This window comes from Ornithorhynchus anatinus, chromosome 14 (assembly GCF_004115215.2).
Source record: "Ornithorhynchus anatinus isolate Pmale09 chromosome 14, mOrnAna1.pri.v4, whole genome shotgun sequence".
Taxonomy (NCBI): domain Eukaryota; kingdom Metazoa; phylum Chordata; class Mammalia; order Monotremata; family Ornithorhynchidae; genus Ornithorhynchus; species Ornithorhynchus anatinus.
Genome location: NC_041741.1, coordinates 42,841,484 through 42,860,551, shown reverse-complemented (window position 1 = coordinate 42,860,551; position 19,068 = coordinate 42,841,484). Strand labels below are relative to the sequence as shown.

Sequence of the window (19,068 nt, the reverse complement as noted above, 5' to 3'; positions counted from 1 at the left end):
TTGAAAGCTAATTTGTTTACTGCCTTTTAGATCTGGCATTTGGTTTCCATGGCTTCACGGTTGGTCAGAGGAGGGTTTTTGCAGTCCACCAGAGACTACGAGTAGAAAAGGCTGTGGAGTTCTAAAAGGCCACTTTACCCTGAGTGGGTGGAGAAATGGTGAATCCAGATAGCTGCTCAGATGAGCTCAGAGAACCGGGACCGATCATTCAGTAGGATATATTGATTGATCTGGGCCACTGCTGTCGTAAGATTACAATAACATTTCTTCTTGAAACTTCCAAACTGTGGCAGATTTCAGAGCCAAGTCAGCCTTAGAGGTCCTTGAAACCAATCAGTGACATTTACTGAGTGCTTACTGCGTGCAGGTCATTGTACTGTTCGGGAGAGTACAATAAATAGAGTGAGTGGACAAGATCCCCGCTCTCAAGGAATGTATCATCTAGTGGGGGAAACATACAATCAAAAGAAGAAAGAGGAAACGGCAGAGTATAAGGCTACGTATAAGTGCTGGAGGCTGGGTGGCTATCAGAGAGCTTAAGAGTTATGAACGTAAGTGCATAGATGGGGAGATGAAACTAGTCATGGAAGGCTACCTGGAGGAGATATGATTTTAGTAGCTCTTAGAAGATGGTCGGGATGCTCAGGATGTTCCAGGCAGAGAGAAGGGAGTAAATTCATTCAATGGTATTTATTGAGCACTTACTGCTACTAATAATAATAATGTTGGTATTTGTTAAGCGCTTGCTATGTGCAGAGCACTGTTCTAAGCGCTGGGGTAGACACAGGGGAATCAGGTTGTCCCACGGGGGGGGGGGGTCACGGTCTTAATCCCCATTTTCCGGATGAGGAAACTGAGGCCCAGAGAAGTGAAGTGACTTGCCCGCAGTCACACAGCTGACAAGTGGCAGAGCCGGGATTCGAACCCATGACCCCTGACTCCAAAGCCCGCTCTGCTATGACTAGCACATAGTGCTCTACTCTGTGTAGAGCACTGTACTAAGCGCTTGGAATGTACAACCCGACAACAGAGACATTCCCTGCCCAACAGCAGACTCACGGTCTAAATGTAATTAAGTAAGTAAGAAGTAGCACTGCCTAGCAGATAGAGGACAATGCCAGGGTTGTGGGCTCGTGAGACAGGGAAGATGCTGATCCCTGGGGAAGGGTCCCCATAGTGAAATGCTCTTGACTCACCTCCTAGGACTCTCAGGATCTCAGCTTCGTAAGGCGATGAATGACATCTTGCCTCACTGTTAAGAAGGTTGAGAATGGGATAGCTCTGAAGAGGGCATCGAGGGCAGGGATAGGGGAAAAAACCATCTATTTAAGGGCCCCCACTGCTGAATTTTGACTCCAGAACGCTGAAGGGGTTGGACTCCTCAAGGGAGGGAAACGGAGTGACCTAATGGAAAGAGCCCGGGCTTGGGAGTCAGAAGGACCTGGTTTTAATTCCAACTCTCCTACTTGTCTCCTCTGTAACCTTGGGCAAGTCACCTCGCTTCTCTGTGCCTGTTACTGCATGTGTGAAATGAGGATTAAGACTGTGAAGCCCGTGTGGGACGGGGACTATGTCCAACCTGATTACTTTGTATCTACCCCAGCGCTTAGAACAGTGCCCGGCATCTAGCAAGCGCTTAACAAATCTCCCCCGATTAGACCGTAAGCCCGTCAAACGGCAGGGACTGTCTCTATCTGTTGCCGAATTGTTCATCCCAAGCGCTTAGTACAGTGCTCTGCACATAGTAAGCGCTCAATAAATACTATTGAATGAATGAATGAATGAACAAATACCACAAAAATTACTTCTCACTGGCACTGTTTTACTAACCTATTCTTCATTCTGGGACAGCCATTTTTTTTCTCGCCTGGAACACCCTCCCTCTTCTTGTCTGACGGACAATTACTCTCCCTATCTTCGAAGCCCTATGGATGGCACATCTCCTCCGAAAGGTCTTCCAGTCAATCAATCAATCATATTTATTGAGCCTTTACTATGTGCAGAGCACATGGTATACAACCCAGCACTTGGCATAGTTCCCGGCACATAATCAGCACTCAACAGATACCACAATTATTAAGTCCTTGGGAAAGAACCGTAGAGGTAGAAGACGCAGCTAAGTGCCAACATATTAGAGGGTTATGGTAAAAGAAGTGTTTTGCAATCATTTGAGTGGAGCACAGACTTTCATTGGAGCACATTTGGCTATCATTTCTTGGCAACTGTAGGACACAAACAGAGAATTACAACTGAGTGAACACTATGTATAGTTTCAAGAGCATAAGATCAATTTTCACTAACCTGGAAGTGTCAGAGCCCTGAATTAAATAGCTTTTTTCTCCCTTATAAATTATAAATGGTGTGTTTCTGTTCTACACTGACCATGATCTATGGTCAAATCTGTCTGGAGCAGTTGGCATTTTTGAGAGGAATTGTAACTATCTGTCATCAGTGTTTGTCCATTTACTCTGTTAGATTGAAAGTTATTTGAGGGCAGGGATTTAGTCCAGGGCTTAAATCTCTGTAGACACTCTATAGATACTATTGATGGACTGATCAGGTAAACATTTTCTCTTCTGATTCAGCTCTACTTAGGGGAAACCTAACCTTAGTCTCAAGCTCTAAACTGGCTTTTTTTTCTTTTTTGAGGATAAAGATCTTCCCTCTAGGAAGTATACTCATTGTGGGCGGAGAATGTCTGTTATAATGTTGTGTCTGTCATAATGTTATTCTGTACTCTCCCGAGCACTTAGTACAGTGCTCTGCAGGCAGTAAACACTCAATAGACCAAGTCACTGGTTCAATCTTAGGGCCCTTATGTCCGCATAACTATATATAACTGACAAACTATACATCAAGATTCTTCCTCCAGGACCCCAGCCCTGTCTCCGCTTCCTGTACATGTAAATGGATCCATGGTCTTTAATGTTGTTTTCTATTTATATTATTTCATTTTTCCTACTGTGTCAGTTGCCGAATACTTTCTCACTGGGCTTTAAGACTGTGAGCCCCTGGAAGGCTCACAGGTACCTTCCAACCCTTCCTTTACCATTTTTTTTTAACCAGCACTTAGTACAGTGCTCTGCCCTCAGGAAGCACTTAAAAAGAAAACCTGATACGACTCCTACTTGAAAGTCTCTTAGGAAGGAGAATATGTTATTTCTCTAAACTTCAGTATACTTTTATAAATACCTCTGTATTCCTCCTAATTTTCGTACACCCGGTGAGCTCTCGTTCATTATTTCATGATGATAGGGATGACAAGTCATCTTTCAAGAAGACATCAGTCTTGAGTTTTGAGGCCAGTGAATATGGACTTCATTCCAATGGACCTTAATCCTTCCACACTGTACTTACCTCTTCCCTGCAGGATTAGCTCCTTCCTATTGAAATTTCACACAGTGCCAATATTTCAAGAAAGCATTTCACATCTTATTAGCATACATTCTTGATGTTGGGAGAAAATTCCATTCCTCTCCCTCACCTTTTTGTTTCCTTTAAGCGACGAATAATATCCCAGACATTTTTTTCTTTAAACCCAGGCTAAGGATCCACAATGAAACTGAAGCCAGGCTGCTTGGTCATGGTGTTTGAGGAAAAAGAAAATGCTTGACATTTGAGTTTACTCACCTTTCGTTCTGAACCGGTAAACACATGTTTAACATTATAACTGCATTAGTACAGCCACAGGAATCGGCTACAGTTTCTACAGAGCCCAGTTGGCAGTAAAGCAGGCAGCCAAATGAATAATTGAAAACCACCCATAAGGCTGTAATTATTTTCTTTCTAAATGCTGGTGTCTGCACCTTATCTGTTGATAGTCACAGTAAGATTTTTGGTATCTGTGATAATGGTAGTCAAGACCGTGTGGGTAGATGAAATCACCGATATTAAGTGGTATTTGTTGATTGCTTTTACTACCTGCAGAAACCTATAATCTATAAGGTTCCATCTTAATAGTTATTTTAATCTGCAGATTTAATCAATAGTTTCCACCTCCTTTCCATTCAAGCCTATTCCCAGAGCTATTAATAAGTTCCCAAATTGGCTATTTAATGATTATTTAATAATAGTGGAATTAAGTGCCTCCCATATGCCAAGCACTGTGCTAAAGGTTGGGGTAGATACAGGGTCGTCAGGTCTGACACAATCCCTTTCCCACACAGGGCTCACCATCTATTTAAATATCATCTTGTTTCCTGTGAGAGGTTAATATGGGGGAGGGAAAGGAGATGGGGTTTGGTTGGGCTGGAGTTACGGAACGGGGAAAACGCCATAAAGAACATAGGCATTCAATAAATGGTATTTATTGAGCGCTTGGTGTGTGGTGAGCACTGTGCTGGGTAGTTGAGAGAATACATCATAATACACTCAGTAGACAAGTTTCCCTCCCACAAGTTTACGATCTAGATGGGGAGACAGATGTTAAATTATGTTTATGTACATAAGCGCCTTGGGTGGGGTGAGTATCGAGTGCATAAGGGGGGGGGAAGATTCAAGTGTCTAGGGGATTCGAGAGAGTAGAGGAATTGAGGGCTTGGTCCAAGCAGGCCCCTTGAAAGGGATGAGATTTTAATGAGATTGGTGTTAGAGGTGCAAAGTTAGCCTGCTGGGTTGTAGTAGGAAATCAGCCAGGTCAGATAAGAGCGGGGCAAGGTGCTTTCAGGCCGATGGTAAGGAGTTTCTGTTTGATGCAGAAGTGGATGGGCAACCACTGGTGGTTCTTGAGGGATGGGGAGAGTCTCGTTAGACCCTTTCCAGTTGTGTTCAGCTTCACAGTCATGCTGTCAGACTGCTAATAGTTTAGAAGAGAGGGTCAAAATGGGACTCAAAACTGCTGTTTCAAAGAGGGTGACATTTAACCAAGGGAACCTTTCCCTGCCTTTCCTCCACAATCCACAGAATTCTCTTTGGGTCTCCTCTGATTTATCATCTTTCTAGTTTTTGGGTGAACATTGACATTTTTCCACAGCCAATAAACAAATCTGTTTCTCTGAGGATGATTATGATAGTGTTTCTGTACATGGTATAGTAGCACCATCCTTATTTTTCGCTCTCTAGATATTGTGGGTTTGAACTCCTTTAAGCCTACATTCTAATTTTCTGGTTTGGAGTTGGATTCCCGAGTCCCCGAGGAGAGCAAGAACTGGAATGGTAGGTGGTAAAGTCCTTTTTTGTTATGGTATTTAAGGGCTGACTACACACTCTATTAAGTGCTGGGGTAGATACGAGCTAATCAGGTTGGACATAGTTCATGTCCCACATGGGACTCACGGTCAAAGCAGGTGGGAGCAGGATTTAATCGTAGTAAGCGCTTAACAAATGCCATCATCATAATGAACCTGATTTGCTTGTTTCTACCTCAGCGCTCAGAACTGTGCTTGACATAAGCAACATGAAGCAGCGTGGCTCAGTGGAAAGAGCTTGGGCTTCGGAGTCAGAGGTCATGGATTCGACTCCCGGCTCTGCCACTTGTCAGCTGCGTGACTGTGGGCGAGTCACTTCACTTCTCTGTGCCTCAGTTCCCTCATCCATAAAATGGGGATTAACTGTGAGCCTCACGTGGGACAACCTGATGACTCTGCATCTACCCCAGCGCTTAGAACAGTGCTCTGCACATAGTAAGCGCTTAACAGATACCAACATTATTATAATGGATAGGGCATGGGCCTGATAGTCAGAAGGTCATGGGTTCTAATCCTGGCTCTGCCACTTGTCTGCTGCGTCACCTCGGGCGAGTCACTTAACTTCTCCGAGCCTCAGTTCCCTCATCTGAAAAATGGGGATTAAGATTGTGAGCCCCATGTGGGACAACTCGATTACCTTGTATCTCCCTCAGCATTTAGAAAAGTGCTTGGCACATAGTTAGCGCTTAACAAATATCATTATTATTACTGCATAGTAAGCACTTAACAAATGCAATTGTTACTATTAGTATTTGCGGATGAGGAAACTGAGACACAGAGCGGTTAAGTGACTTGGCCAGGGTCCCAGAGCAGAAAAGTGGCAGAAGCGAAGATTAGAATTCCTGATTTCCGGGCCCGTGCTCTTTCCACTGAGCCACACTGCTTCGAAATACTGAAGAGAGGAGAAACTGAGCCCCATCTCATGTTCATCTACCCAAACGTTCCTATTACGTTTATTTGGGGTATTTTCCCAACCTGTCTGATTTTCATCTCTTGTTCTGTGATATTTTATTCTTTGGTTAAAACAAACGTCTTTTCTTTTCCAAGGGAGAGGCCAGTCGATCCTCCCCATAGAAGGTTTTCTGTTCCTAGGAAACACTGCCCCTGGGAAACCAATCTCCAAGTGCCAGGCCTGGCTCAGAGACCTGGACGATAGTTGGAATTAAAATACTAGTATTCACCTTGAAAATTGCTCGAGCTGGAGGCATAATGAAACAGATTCACTTATCACATGTCCCCCAGTTCTCTGTCCCAGATGTTGTGGAGGATTTCCATCTTTGTTGCTGAACACGGAAGCCAGGCTGTATGGTCCCGATGAATAAATGAGAAATACGTAATCTATCTAATAAGGGCAGAGGGCAGAGCTTTTGCTATTTCTCAGTTTAGGTTTTTATGAGTCATTCTAATCCCCAGAAAGTTAGCTTAGAAGCAGTCAGTCAGCCAATAATATTTACTGAGAGCCCATACCATGCAAATCACTATATTAAGTCTAAGTTGTTTTTTTCTTTGACAAGTAGTTTGATGAAATTTTCTGATTATCTGGGGTGCCTTCGCTTACAATACTTCCCAAGGACACCACTCCTGAAGCATTGTACTCAAGTCAATCTTAGAATCCTGCCTCGCTGCCTCAACACACACGGAAATCTTGGGGCTTCTGAACTCCAGTATTGCTAATGATGATAAACTCTCTCCACCGGTGACCCTAAGCCAATTGTCAAATATCATCCTAGTGCTCAGTTTCCTCACCCGAAATGTCGCTCCTGCCGAATGTCTTGGCATCCTCGGGTTTGGTCTAACAGCTTACAAATCTGGAATACTGAAGAGTCCTATTTTGCTTGAGATTTGGATTTATACTGGGTAGAATGTCACAGGATTATTGCCATCGCAGAGTACTGATTCAGCACAAAAGGCTCTGTGCAAGGGCCATGTCTTTGATTTATCGTGTTAAACCAAGCCCTCCAACGATCAATTAATGGTGTTTATTGAGCGCGTACTGTGCGCAGAGCACTATAAGAAGCTCTCGTCTCTACCTACAGCAGAATTGGTAGATAGGTTCCCTATATACAATGAGCTTACACTCAAGAGGGTTATTGATTGTTTTATTTAAGGACTTATTGTATGCTAAGCGCTAGGGTAGATAATGCCATTTGTTAAGCCCTTACTATGTGCTAAGCACTGTTCTAAGCACTGGGGGGCAGATACAAGGTGATCAGGTTGTCCCATGTGGGGCTCACAGACTGAATTCCCATTTTGCAGATGAGGTAACTGAGGCACAGAGAAGTTAAGTGGCTTGCCCAAAGTCACACAGTTGACAAACGGCGTGGCTGGGATTAGAATCCATGACCTCTGACTTCCAAGCCCCTGCTCTTTCCCCTGAGCCACGCTCTTTCTCTAATAGGTTTCACACCCTCAACCCCACAGCACTTATGTACCTGATATTTAAAGTATGTATGTATTAAATTGAGAAGCAGCATGGCTTAGTGGAAAGAACACGGGTTTAGGAGTCAGAGGTCATGGGTTCTAATCCCGCTCTGCTGCTTGCCAGCTGTGTGATTTTGGGCAAGCCACTGAGCTTCTCTGTGCCTCGGTTAGTTCATCTTTAAAATGAGGATTGATTGACTGTGAACCCCACGTGGGATAACCTGATTACCTTGCATCTACCCCAGTGCTAGAGCAGTGCTTGGCACATAGCGCTTAACAAATACCATTATTATTATTAGGTGGTATAAATCATATTAATGTTTGCTTCTCCTTCTAGACTGCAAACCTGTTGTGGGCAGGGAATATTGAATTGTTGAATTGTACTTTCCAAAGTGGTTAGTTCAGTGCTCTGCATAGTAAGCACTCAGTAAATAACATTGATGATGACGATGGGGCTCATAGAGTAAGTAGGAGGGAGGACAGGTAGTGAATCCCCATTTTGCAGATGAGAGAACTGAGGCACAGAGAAGTTAAGTGGCTTGCCCGGGATCACGGAGCAGGTAAATGCTGGAATGAGAATTAGAACCCAGGATCTCTGATTTCCAGCCCCGTGTTATTTCCATGAGGCCACAGTGCTTCTCAGTAAGTGCTCTGCTCACAAAAAGAGCTCAGTAAATATTAATAACCATGACAGTAAAGTGTCGGTATCCTCTGTGAGTTCCAATCTGAAGCAGTTATTGAATGTGGGTTAATACATTTATCAAAGTGCATACGGATAGTTCCCATGAACATAGAAAATCTAACCAGGTAATAGTATTTGTATCTTGTTCTGATTAAGACCTAGAACTTGGCTTTTACCATTAGCATTCCATCTGAATGTCATCAAGAAAATCCTATTCAGCCACACTCAAGGCTCAGAAAGCAGAACTTTCTAAGACACTATCAAAAGTTGCTGATGAAATGGGAGAGAAAATGATTAGCGAGGAAGATTGAAACAATGTTCCATGAATTTACAGGACTTTTCTCAGAGAGGTCTTTTCAAGGGTGGGAATTACCATAAATCCTAAGGGAGCATTATCCTATTGAGACATAAAATCAAGAAAAACAAATACTCAGCAAGAATCTTTGGCAGCTGCCCTTGTTTTTCCTTCTTTGGAAGAAGTAAATGACAGGGCCTTGGTCTTGGCCTGCTTATCTGCCTCACATCAGAGCATTCTGTTGCCCTTTTTGAAGTCGATGTCGGGGAACTTCTCTGAGCTAGCAGGATCTTGGAACCTGCTTAATCCGGAGGCAGGGGACTGACAAGGGATATTTTTTTTTTTTTTAGAAAGTCTGGTTTCTTCTTGGAGTACTAGAGGGAAAGAGAAGGTTTTACTGTTTGGGATTGCTGTATCTGCTATGGGAGGAATTCCTTTTTTTTTTTTTTTTCAGGACATTTTATCACACAAAATTCAGTAGGAAATAAATGGAAGCATTATCAAGAGAAAGAAATGAGAAGATTCAAGATGATAGATAAAGCAAAAAGCAGAGCTCAGGTGGGAGTAGAATGTGAAAAATATGAGAGGGGTAGTAAATGCATTCAGGTACTTAGGAATATATCTATCTATTCATACATATGTATTTAAGTATGAGAAACAGCATGGTCTAGTGGAAGGTATATGAGCCTGGGAGTCAGAGGACCTGGTTTGTTATCCTCCCTCTGCCAATTGCTTGCTTGCTGTGTGACCTTGATCAAGATACTTAGCTTCTCTATGCCTCAGTTTCCTCAACTGTGAAATGGGGATTCAATCATACTCCCTTCTACTTAGACTGGGAGCCCCGTGTGGGATAGGGATAGATGTAGTTTTCCCGTGTCCCTCCCCAGATAGATACATGGTCTTCTCTGCTTGACATCGAGTTTAATGTTCAGAAATTTAGGACGGTGCAGAGGGCCTGGACCTTCAACTATTTGGGTAGTAGCTGGGATTGAATTCAGAGACCTAGGTTAAAAGTTTCTTCTGTATGATGTACTGGGCAGGTCAGCCTTTGCTACCATGTTGGTAGAAAGAGGTCAAAAGATCATGTGTAGCTAAGAAAACCCAACACAGCATGCAATTTTTTATAGGATACAAACACTGCGTATCAAGGGGTTTTGCTTGCGAGAGCAAGACCGTTTTGTTTCATATATCTGTGGAGTGAAAGCCAACAACCTTCTCTTGCCCCGGTGACCCTATCTCTTTGAAACTTGCTGGGAATCAAAAATGCAATGGTTCTCTTTAGGTTTAATCCTTTTGCATAATTCAATCACCCTCATGGTATTAAAAAAAACAGGATGGTCCAATGGATAGAGAGCAGGCCTGGGACTCAGAAGAACCTAGGTTTTGATCCCGGCTCCACCGCTTGTACTCTTCGTAACCCGGGGCAAGTCACTTCACTTCTCCGGGCCTCGGTTTCCTCGTCTGTAAAATGGGGATCGAGACTGTGAGCCCCATTTGGGACGGGGACCGTGTCCAACCTGATTGCCTTGTAGTGACCCCAGCACTTAAAGCGGCACCTGGCCCATGGAAGTGCTTAACAAATACCATAAAAAAAATGCCCCCGAAGTTGGAATCAACTGCGCCCTCCGTGATTGGCAGATGCAGTAGCTGCTTTGGCTTTTTGCTGGGATTCCTGTCAAGCTCTGTCAATCTTGTTATTCCAATGCAGATTGAAAGCTATAAAAAAAGCCTTTAATACCGACCATCTGCCCTCAAGCTGCCTCACAGAAAGGAGCTAATTCTCCAGTACCCAGCCAAGCCTTGATCTTAGACTAGAAATGATCGTTCTGTCGGAGGTCCATTTAGGGTCTCCTAGGGAAGAGGAGATTGGGTGTTTTGGGTTGCAGTCTGTGCATTCACTCTTAACCACCTAGATAGGCTTCACCCTAAAGTAACTGTAGGCCAAAGGGAAATACAGTGGAAATAGAGAACCTGTAGAGTCAACTTTTAATTATCTGCATTAGCAGAGGGCAGAAATAATGCAAGGAATAGAAAACAATAGAGCATGCGAAATAAAGGCAAGCTATTAGTACAGTGTTTTGCACACAGTAAGTGCTCACTAAATACTTTTGAGTGAATCAGTGGTATTTAATGAGTGCTTACTCTATGAAGCACACTGTAGGGAGCACATGGAGAGTATAGTAGCAGACATGATCTTTGCCCTCAAGAAGCTGGCAGGGACAGATGCTAAAGTAAATTACAGGTAGAGGAAGCATCTGAGAATAAAGATAAGTACATAAGTGCCGGTAGAGAGAAGCGGCATGGCCTAACGGAATGAGCACAGACCTGGGAAGCAGAGGCCCTGTGTTCTACTTCTGGATTTGCCACTTACCTGCTGTGCAACCTCGGGCAAGTCACTTACCTCTCTGTGCCTCACTTATCGCATCTGCAAAATGGGGATTCGATACCTGCTCTCCCTCCTACTTAAACTGCGATAAGGTTCCATATGGAACCTGATGATCTTGTAATTCCCCCAGCCCTCAGTACAGTGTTTGGCACATGGTAAGTGCTTCATAAATACCATTATCATGATTATTTTTATCATTATGGACTCAAGTGTGTAGAAGATGCAGGAGGGAGGGTAGGGCAGTGGGGAGAAATTAATTGGGGAAAGCTTCAGGGAGGAGGTGTGATTTTAGTCGAGTTTCTATGACGGGGAGAGTTGTGGTTTGTCAGATGTGAAGGGGGTCATTAAGAGAGGCAACCCTGGATTAAATGCAATCTGGAGAAAGGCCCTGTGGTAGATTGGGGTGTCCCAGCCAAAAAGAAGGGCAGAGACAAGGTGGTTGTTGAAAGTGTGTAAAAGTTACCTTGGCTCATTCATATAGTGAATAAACCATTTGTTCATAGAGTTGGAACTGTAGCAAAATGGAAGAACCATCCGTGGTGGGTAGGGAATGTGTGTACCAACTCTGCTATATTGCCAAGCGCTTAGTACAGCGTTCTGCACACAGCGCTCAATGAAGGATTGATTGAGCACTTCCTGTCCTTTCATCCCTTATATTTTCCTCATTCAAACCTTGAGTGGGAATCTTTTCCAGAAATCATAACTGAATCCGTTTAGGACCCTAGGCACCGTAAGCACATTCTTGTTCTGCATTCAAGATTCCGAGATGATTATGACCAGAAAACTCCCAGCTAAGCACATCTGGATGGAGGCCTCTCTTGGCCTTTCTCCTTGGCTTCTCAATTAGCCCGGGGGACAACAATTTAAAAGTCCAGCCCCTCTTTTCCTCTCCGTTGGCCCCTGCTGTTTCCTCAGGCCTTCCAGGTTTTTGCATCTTTGGACATTAAAACCAGCAATCTGTGCTTCTAGGCCATTGGATGTTTTTAAGTGGAAGTGGGGCTCCTACTGAGGCTAGTGATTTTTTTTTTTTCCCCCAAAGTTTCAGACGTCCGCCTGCATTGCGTATGTATGAACAATCTCTTTGGCTTTGATTTTTTTTTTTTTATTCATTCCCTTTGCAGAGGATTAAACAATCATAGAATAATAGAGCTGGGAGAGAGCTTAAGAGATCATCTGGTCTAGCTCCCGGCCCCCAGAGTTTCAGATTGAGTTCAGCTCCCGAGTTGGTTCAATAACACGGAAAACAAGAATTCAAGGTTCTTGGCCTGGGGCTGGGGGAACTAGGGTGGGGGGTGGGCGTGACTTTCATGCTGTGCTTTCGGGAATAATGATACCGACTGCTTCAGAGGGATTTGGGGAAAGTGCGTAGAGTGAGAATGCTTTCTAGGATGGGAAGCACATTAAATCAATAATAATAACTAACATTGCAGAGCAGCCTATTTAGATGGATCTATTTTTAAGTGGATCACGTTACAAGATAATGCCCGATCCATTTGGAAAAGTGCAGAGTGACTGGGGAGGAGAGTAGAAAGTTGTAGTTTAAGCAAAGAGCTTCCCCCCACCCTCACCAAATATCAACTATGAGAAAACTTTCACTTAGATAATAATAATTGTGGTATTTGTTCAGCGCTTACTATGTGTCAAGCCCTAGTCTAAGAGCTGGGGTAGATATGAACTAATCAAGTTGGACAGGGTCCGTGTCCCACATGGGGCTCACAGTCTTAATCCCTATCTCACCCCCTTGTTTCTATTTATTGCTCTTGTTTTTGTCTGTCTGTCTCCCCCCGATTAGACTGTGAGCCCGTCAAAGAGCAGGGACTGTATCTGTTACCGATCTGTACATTCCAAGTGCTTAGTACAGTGCTCTGCACATAGTAAGCGCTCAATAAATACTATTGCATGAATATTTTACAGGTAACTGAGGCACAGAGAAGTGAAGTGACTTGCCCGAGGTCACATACCAAGCAAGTGGCGGAGCCAGAATTCGAACCCGAATCCTTACGACTCCCAGCTCGGTCTCTCCATTAGGCCGTGCTGCTTCCCAGATCATCTGCTGGGGCTAGTTAGGCAATTTAGATGCAAAGGACTCTCAAAATAGCATTTCCATCAAGCAAAAGTACTATGGGGATCTGGATTCCATTTTTCTCCATGTGGCTCCCGTCTAGAGAGTAAGATCCCTGGGGGCGAGAATAATATCTCTTGCATCTACTGGGCTCTCTCAAGTGCTTAGTATAATGCCTGGCACACAGTTGGAACTCAGTAAATACTATGGATTGATCGGGAGGCGGGATAGAGGGTGTACGGTGTAGAGAATAGAACATGGGCCTGGGTGTCAGAAGGTCATGAGTTCTATTCCCGGCTCCTCCACTTGCCTGCTGCGTGGCCTTGGGCAAGTCACTTTGCTTCTCTGTGCCTCAGTCACCTCATCGATAAATTGGGGATTAATATTCATTCATTCATTCACTAGTATTTATTGAGCGCTTACTATGTGCAGAGCACTGTACTAAGCGCTTGGAATGGACAGATCGGCAACAGATAGACAGTCTGTGCCGTTTGACGGGCGCCCGGTCTAATCGGGGGAGACAGGCAGACGAGAACAATGGCAACAAATAGAGTCAAGGGGAAGAACATCTCACTGTGAGCCCCACGCTGGACAGGGACTGCGTCCAACTCCGTTTGCTTGGATCCACCCCAGTGCTTAGTACGGTGTCTGGCACATAATGATTAACAAATACCACAGTCATTATTAGTAGTACAAAATGTAATTATAAACCAAGCACTCCCACTGACACCACCCAAGTGATTATGTTCTCAAAGCTGGAAGCAGGGTTTTTCCCAGTATTGCATGTAAATAGGGTTACATCTGAGACTCTAACAAGTTTGAATGATCGCATCGAAAACTTACAAAGAGGAGGAGAAAATGGATACTTTATAGGAAACATTCAGTCTCGCTACAGATGCCTGCAGATCCTGCAGATGTCACAGTGTCTTGAAGGCAGAAAGGTTTTTTTTAAGGCTTGTAATCTATAGTTTATTCCTCGGCTAGAATGGAACGTCTGCTACAAAAGGCTCAAAAATCCTGGGGAGAGCTAGTTTTTTACCTGGACCATTTGCTAATCAACAGGATCCTTGAAAAGAGGATTTGCTTCAGTTAACACCTCTCTCTTGAAGTGAAACCCCCCTAAACTTCATTACTTAAACTGCAGTCCAGGCACTCTGACTCTGATTCTATTCTGGGTGTGGAAACCTAAGCACCTATGATCTGCCATCTTTAATCTCGTTTTAAACACCATAATCTCTAATCATAATACACCAGGAAGACTGCAGTCTGTGACCTCATATGGCGAGCAGGGAGTAATCTCAGATTTTATAAGGACTGCAATATGTAATTTCAAAAAGCAGTCAGAACCTGAACAACTGAACTGCTTTCCTGATTGAGACCCACCCCTGTCACATCACGGTCATATTTCTTTTGGACTTTTGGCAGGGGATAGGTGAATTTTTCGGGGAAGAAATTTTCTTAGAAAATTCAGTTTTTTACCCAAATCTGCATGAAACAAATTTAATGCTGGGTGCCGAATTTTCATTACTTAGTGCTGACGGGTTTTATGTTCTGGGAGCTGTGTGCACCTAGTATCTCCTAGGAGATGTCTCAGAACCTGCAAGACAGTAGATGTGCTTGATTGACAGAGTGGTTTGGAATTTCCTGTCCTTCGGATGCATCTGTGACACCACTGCTGCTCTGGAGGGGTTCAGGCCCCTTCCCAGGCTTCAGTTGGGAAAATCAATCCATCAGTCGATGGTATTTATTGAATGCTTACTACGTGCAGAGCACTGTACTAAGGACTTGTGAGAGTACAGTGCAGCAGAGTTAGAAGAAAAATTCCCTGCCCCAAATGAGCTCACAGTCTAGAAGGAGGAAAGATGAAGAATCTTAGGAACAGCAGCTTGTATGGTGGTATAATGCTTGTCTGGACAATCGTTGGTTTGCTCATTATAACAATAATATTTAAACACATCTACCAAGCACTGTACTAAGATGAGAAGCAGTGTGGCCTATTAGATTGAGCGTGAGCCCGAGAGTCCAAAAGCACCCGGGTTCTAAACCCAGCTCCACCACACGTCTGCTTTGTGACCTTGGACAAATCACATGAATTCTCCATGCCTCACTTACCTCATCTGGATAAATTGGGATTAAGACAGTGAACCCCACGTGAAACATGGACTGTGTCCAATCTGATTTAGCTTGTGTCTACCCAAAGCTTAGTACAGTGACTGGAACAGAGTATTTCACAAATGCCATTAAAAAAAAGTGCTGGAATAGAGAAAAAGGAATCAGGATCGAAGTGGCAAGGGAAAGCGGCTACTGAATTGCCAATCCAGATGAATTCCATCTAATGAGAAAAGAAGCCTGTTGCTACAATTTCATCCTATTGCTTTTGAGTCATGCCATTCTGAATGGCCTTAAAGAGGCAAGCCACTTCCCTTCTCTATGCCTCAGTTACCTCATCTGTATAAATGGAGATTGAAACTGGGAGCTTGATGTGGGACGGGGACCGTGTCCAACCTAATTATCTTGTAACTGCCCCCAGCGCTTAGAACGGTGCCCGGCCCATAGTGAGAGCTTAACAAATACCGTTAAAAAAGAATGGTCTCAGTCTCCAGGCCGTGAGGATAGCCCACTTTGCCTAAAGGCTATACTAGCCTTCCTCATTCCAAGTTGTTACATCTTGTCTCCTTTAGCATTACTGGACATCCTGCTGCCTAAGTAGGAGAATTTGGGGATGGTTCTTCTACTCTGGGCTCTCTATTGTTAATTCTTGGAAGGTATTGGGGTTTTCCAGGCACGAGGACCTCTGTTTTCCTCCTGCCCTTTGCTGATTCCCAGAAGCGGTTCATAAGTGTCTTCTAGAGCACAGTCCTCAGAGTATACGGGTTCTTATATGAGCGATTCAAGAGCCTTTCGATGATGCTCTCATCATTAGTTCTACCGTTGAGTAGAGAAAATATCCCAGAGGGTCTGAATCACCATCTGACACCAGCTTTCAGATTCTCTCTTCTGCTCTTGAACTGGAGCCGGACCTGAGCCTTGCTTTACTCGATCCCTGATGGAGCTAGGACTAGATAAACCTTTCCAAATAATAATAGCAACCTGAAGCCCTTTTAGGATCTTGGTAAATTTCAGGGCAGCCATAGTAGCTTTTCATAGTAGCCAGAGTCAAGGTTTACTGTTTGTAACAAATTATTTCTTATGATCAAATAACCGCTGACCTTACTAACTCATGCAACCCTAACCCTAGACCTCATAAATTTTGGGGGTGGGGATTTTTAATTTTTTTTTTATTAAACTTTGATTTGGGGCAATGTTAATGAAATAAGGATCGACCACTGGCTGCTCCCTTTTTTGAGTATTTGCTGCATCATGGACGAGAAAAAACTAGAGGACATTTTGTGTCTAACCTGTAGTTTCTATAACTTTTTTTTTTCCATCCTACAGATAGATTTATCCCCGAAAAATTCACCTAACCCTGATGATTTAGAAGGGGCACTAATATGCTGCTCTGTTTAAATGGGTTCTATTCTTGATTTTTCTCACGTAATTTATATTAACGTCTGTCTCCCCTAGACTGTAAGCTCCTTGTGGGCAGGGAAAGTGTCTTTTTATTGTTATAGTAATCTCACAGGTACTCATTGAATATGATTGAATACTTTTGTATGTATTTTACAGCCCTTACTAATTAAGCACTTACTCCAATACTTATAATCTCTTTTCTTTCTTCCTCCTGCCCGCATATTATTTTAGTTTCTGTCTCCCCCAATATATTGTGAGTTTCTCCAGGGCATGGATCATTATTTGTTGTATTTATTGTCTTGTCTCAAGCACCTAGTAAAGTGTTCTGCACGTAAATGGTGCTCAATAAATTGTTGCTCTTGTCTTTTGCTGTCAGGTCGTGTCCAACCCATAGCGACGTCATGGACACATCTCTCCCAGAACGCCCCACTTCCATCTGGAATCGTTCTGGTAGTGGATCCGTAGGGTTTTCTTGGTAAAAATACACAAGTGGCTTACCATTGCCTCCTTCCACGCAGTCAACTTGAGTTTTCGCCCTTCGACTCTCTCTCGTGCCGCCGCTGCCCAGCACAGGTGAGTTTTGACTTGTAGCGGATTGCCTTCCACTCTCTAGCCGCTGCCCCAGCTAGGAATGGAATGGATATGCCTCTGCTTGACTCTCCCTCCCGTTGTCGAGGCTGGTAGAGTACTGGAAACTCTCCAGGTGCGAGCCTGAGAAGGCGCTCAATAAATACTGTTGATCCATTGATGCCCTAAGTGACAAGCTCCGTGAATCTGAAGAATCGCTCTCTCACCTGTAGTATGGACCTACCTGCCTAAGGGTAGGTTGTGAGGATTGATACGGAAATAGCTATACGAAGCACTTTGAGCTTTTCAGAAAAATGGCACTGCAATAAACTCTCATTTTAGAGGATAGCACTGTGAAGAATCCTTCACTTTTAAGAACATTTTTCAAAGTCCCCAGAGAAAACCTTTCTCAACGATGTATTATTTTGTTCAAAAGAACAATTTCAAAATACAAACACTTCATACTGAGGAATCAACCCTCAAATCACACAAACTTTCCAGTTCCATTTCTGATCTTCACATCCATAATTAGACTGGGGCTCCGGGGGACTCCCAACTTCCCTCCCTCCTCCTACCCATCGAGCAGTCGATCAGTCATGTTTACCCAGTGATTTCCGGGTGCAGAGTACTGTATTGGGGGCTTGGGAAAGCGTGATGCAATATTGTTAGTAGGCACAATCCCTGTCCACAAGGAGCTTACAGTCTAGATGGGGAGGCAGCCATTAAATAAAGGTTACATATAAAGTAAATACTAAAGAATAAGGATATGCAAAAATCCCTGTCATCCTTAGCACTAGAAAATGGGTTAAGGGAAGAGGTTCCAGGGACTTCTCTCCTTCCACTCCCTCCGCCCAACTCATAATTGGGAGTTCAAAGCCATGTGACCTTAATCACTGCTATTTATTGAGCACCTTGGTGCACAGTGCTGTTCTAAGCACTTCAAAGGAGTCCTTGACTCACCCACTTGGGCTGCAGGGAGTGTGAAAACCCAATTCATTCATTCAACTGTATTTATTGAGCACTTACTGTGTGCAAAGCACTGGACTAAGCAGTTAGGAGAGTACGAAGTGACAATAAGCAGTCACATTCCCTGCCCAAAACGAGCTCACCGTCTAGAGGGGGAGGCAGACATTAATATCCATCAATGTCTAAACGTTCAATTCCTGAAAGAACCCAGTTTATGAGAAATGAGTCGTATTGATGCTTCGCTCAATTTCCTTCCCACTTAGTCCATCAAAGGTACTGCATTCATTCCTTGATCTTGCGTAGGTGTTGGAAATTCTTCCTGATGTTGGGTCGGTATCGGCCCATCCGACACTGCCAGTGGTTCAGAAAACCTGCTCAATGCAAATGACTCGGTGTGTGTGGTGGGGGAGAGAGTCAAGGGAAGGGATATGGAGGCCTGTGTGTTCTCATATGCAAAGGGAATATGTGCAGATTGAAGCCATTTCTGCATAAAGAACTTCCAAGATATTGAACAGATTTCCAGAGTCCTTTAGGATCAATCATCTTGAGAGCTATATTTACTTTAAACACTTTTTAAAAATGCTGGATATGCCCACTACACAGTTGTAAAATAATTTTTTCCATCAGATATCTGAATTCATCGGTTATTGGAAATGAGGCTGAATTGAAAAAGGTTTATATAACTGTTACAGTTGGGTATGCGTCTGAGCCAAATTCAGTTTGAGTTTCCTTTCCAAATTTTCAATTATCAAACTAGCTGCACCCCCTATTAGTTTTCAATCGGCTTTCTCCCGATCCTCCAAGTTCACATTATATTATGAAGCCATTTCTGACCCCATACAGATTCATGTGGTGTAGGAGTGATTTGAGGCAGCAGGGAATTTATGATCTGGGGTTATTTGGAAGTAGAAATCAGTTTTCCTTTTTAGGCTGTTGAGCTCAGAGTAAGACTGACCTCTTACCACTTCCATTCCTCAGTTTGTAAAATGGTGA

At 43.6% G+C, this 19,068-nt stretch overlaps 1 non-coding gene across 1 annotated transcript; it reads right to left on the bottom strand.

Annotated features, from left to right (window-relative positions):
* Positions 1-17,125: 17,125 nt before the first annotated feature.
* LOC114816839 lies at positions 17,126-17,263 on the bottom strand. The gene has a single exon (XR_003764645.1). It is a non-coding gene; the product is annotated as a small nucleolar RNA SNORA7 (small nucleolar RNA).
* Between the last annotated feature and the right edge of the window lie 1,805 nt (positions 17,264-19,068).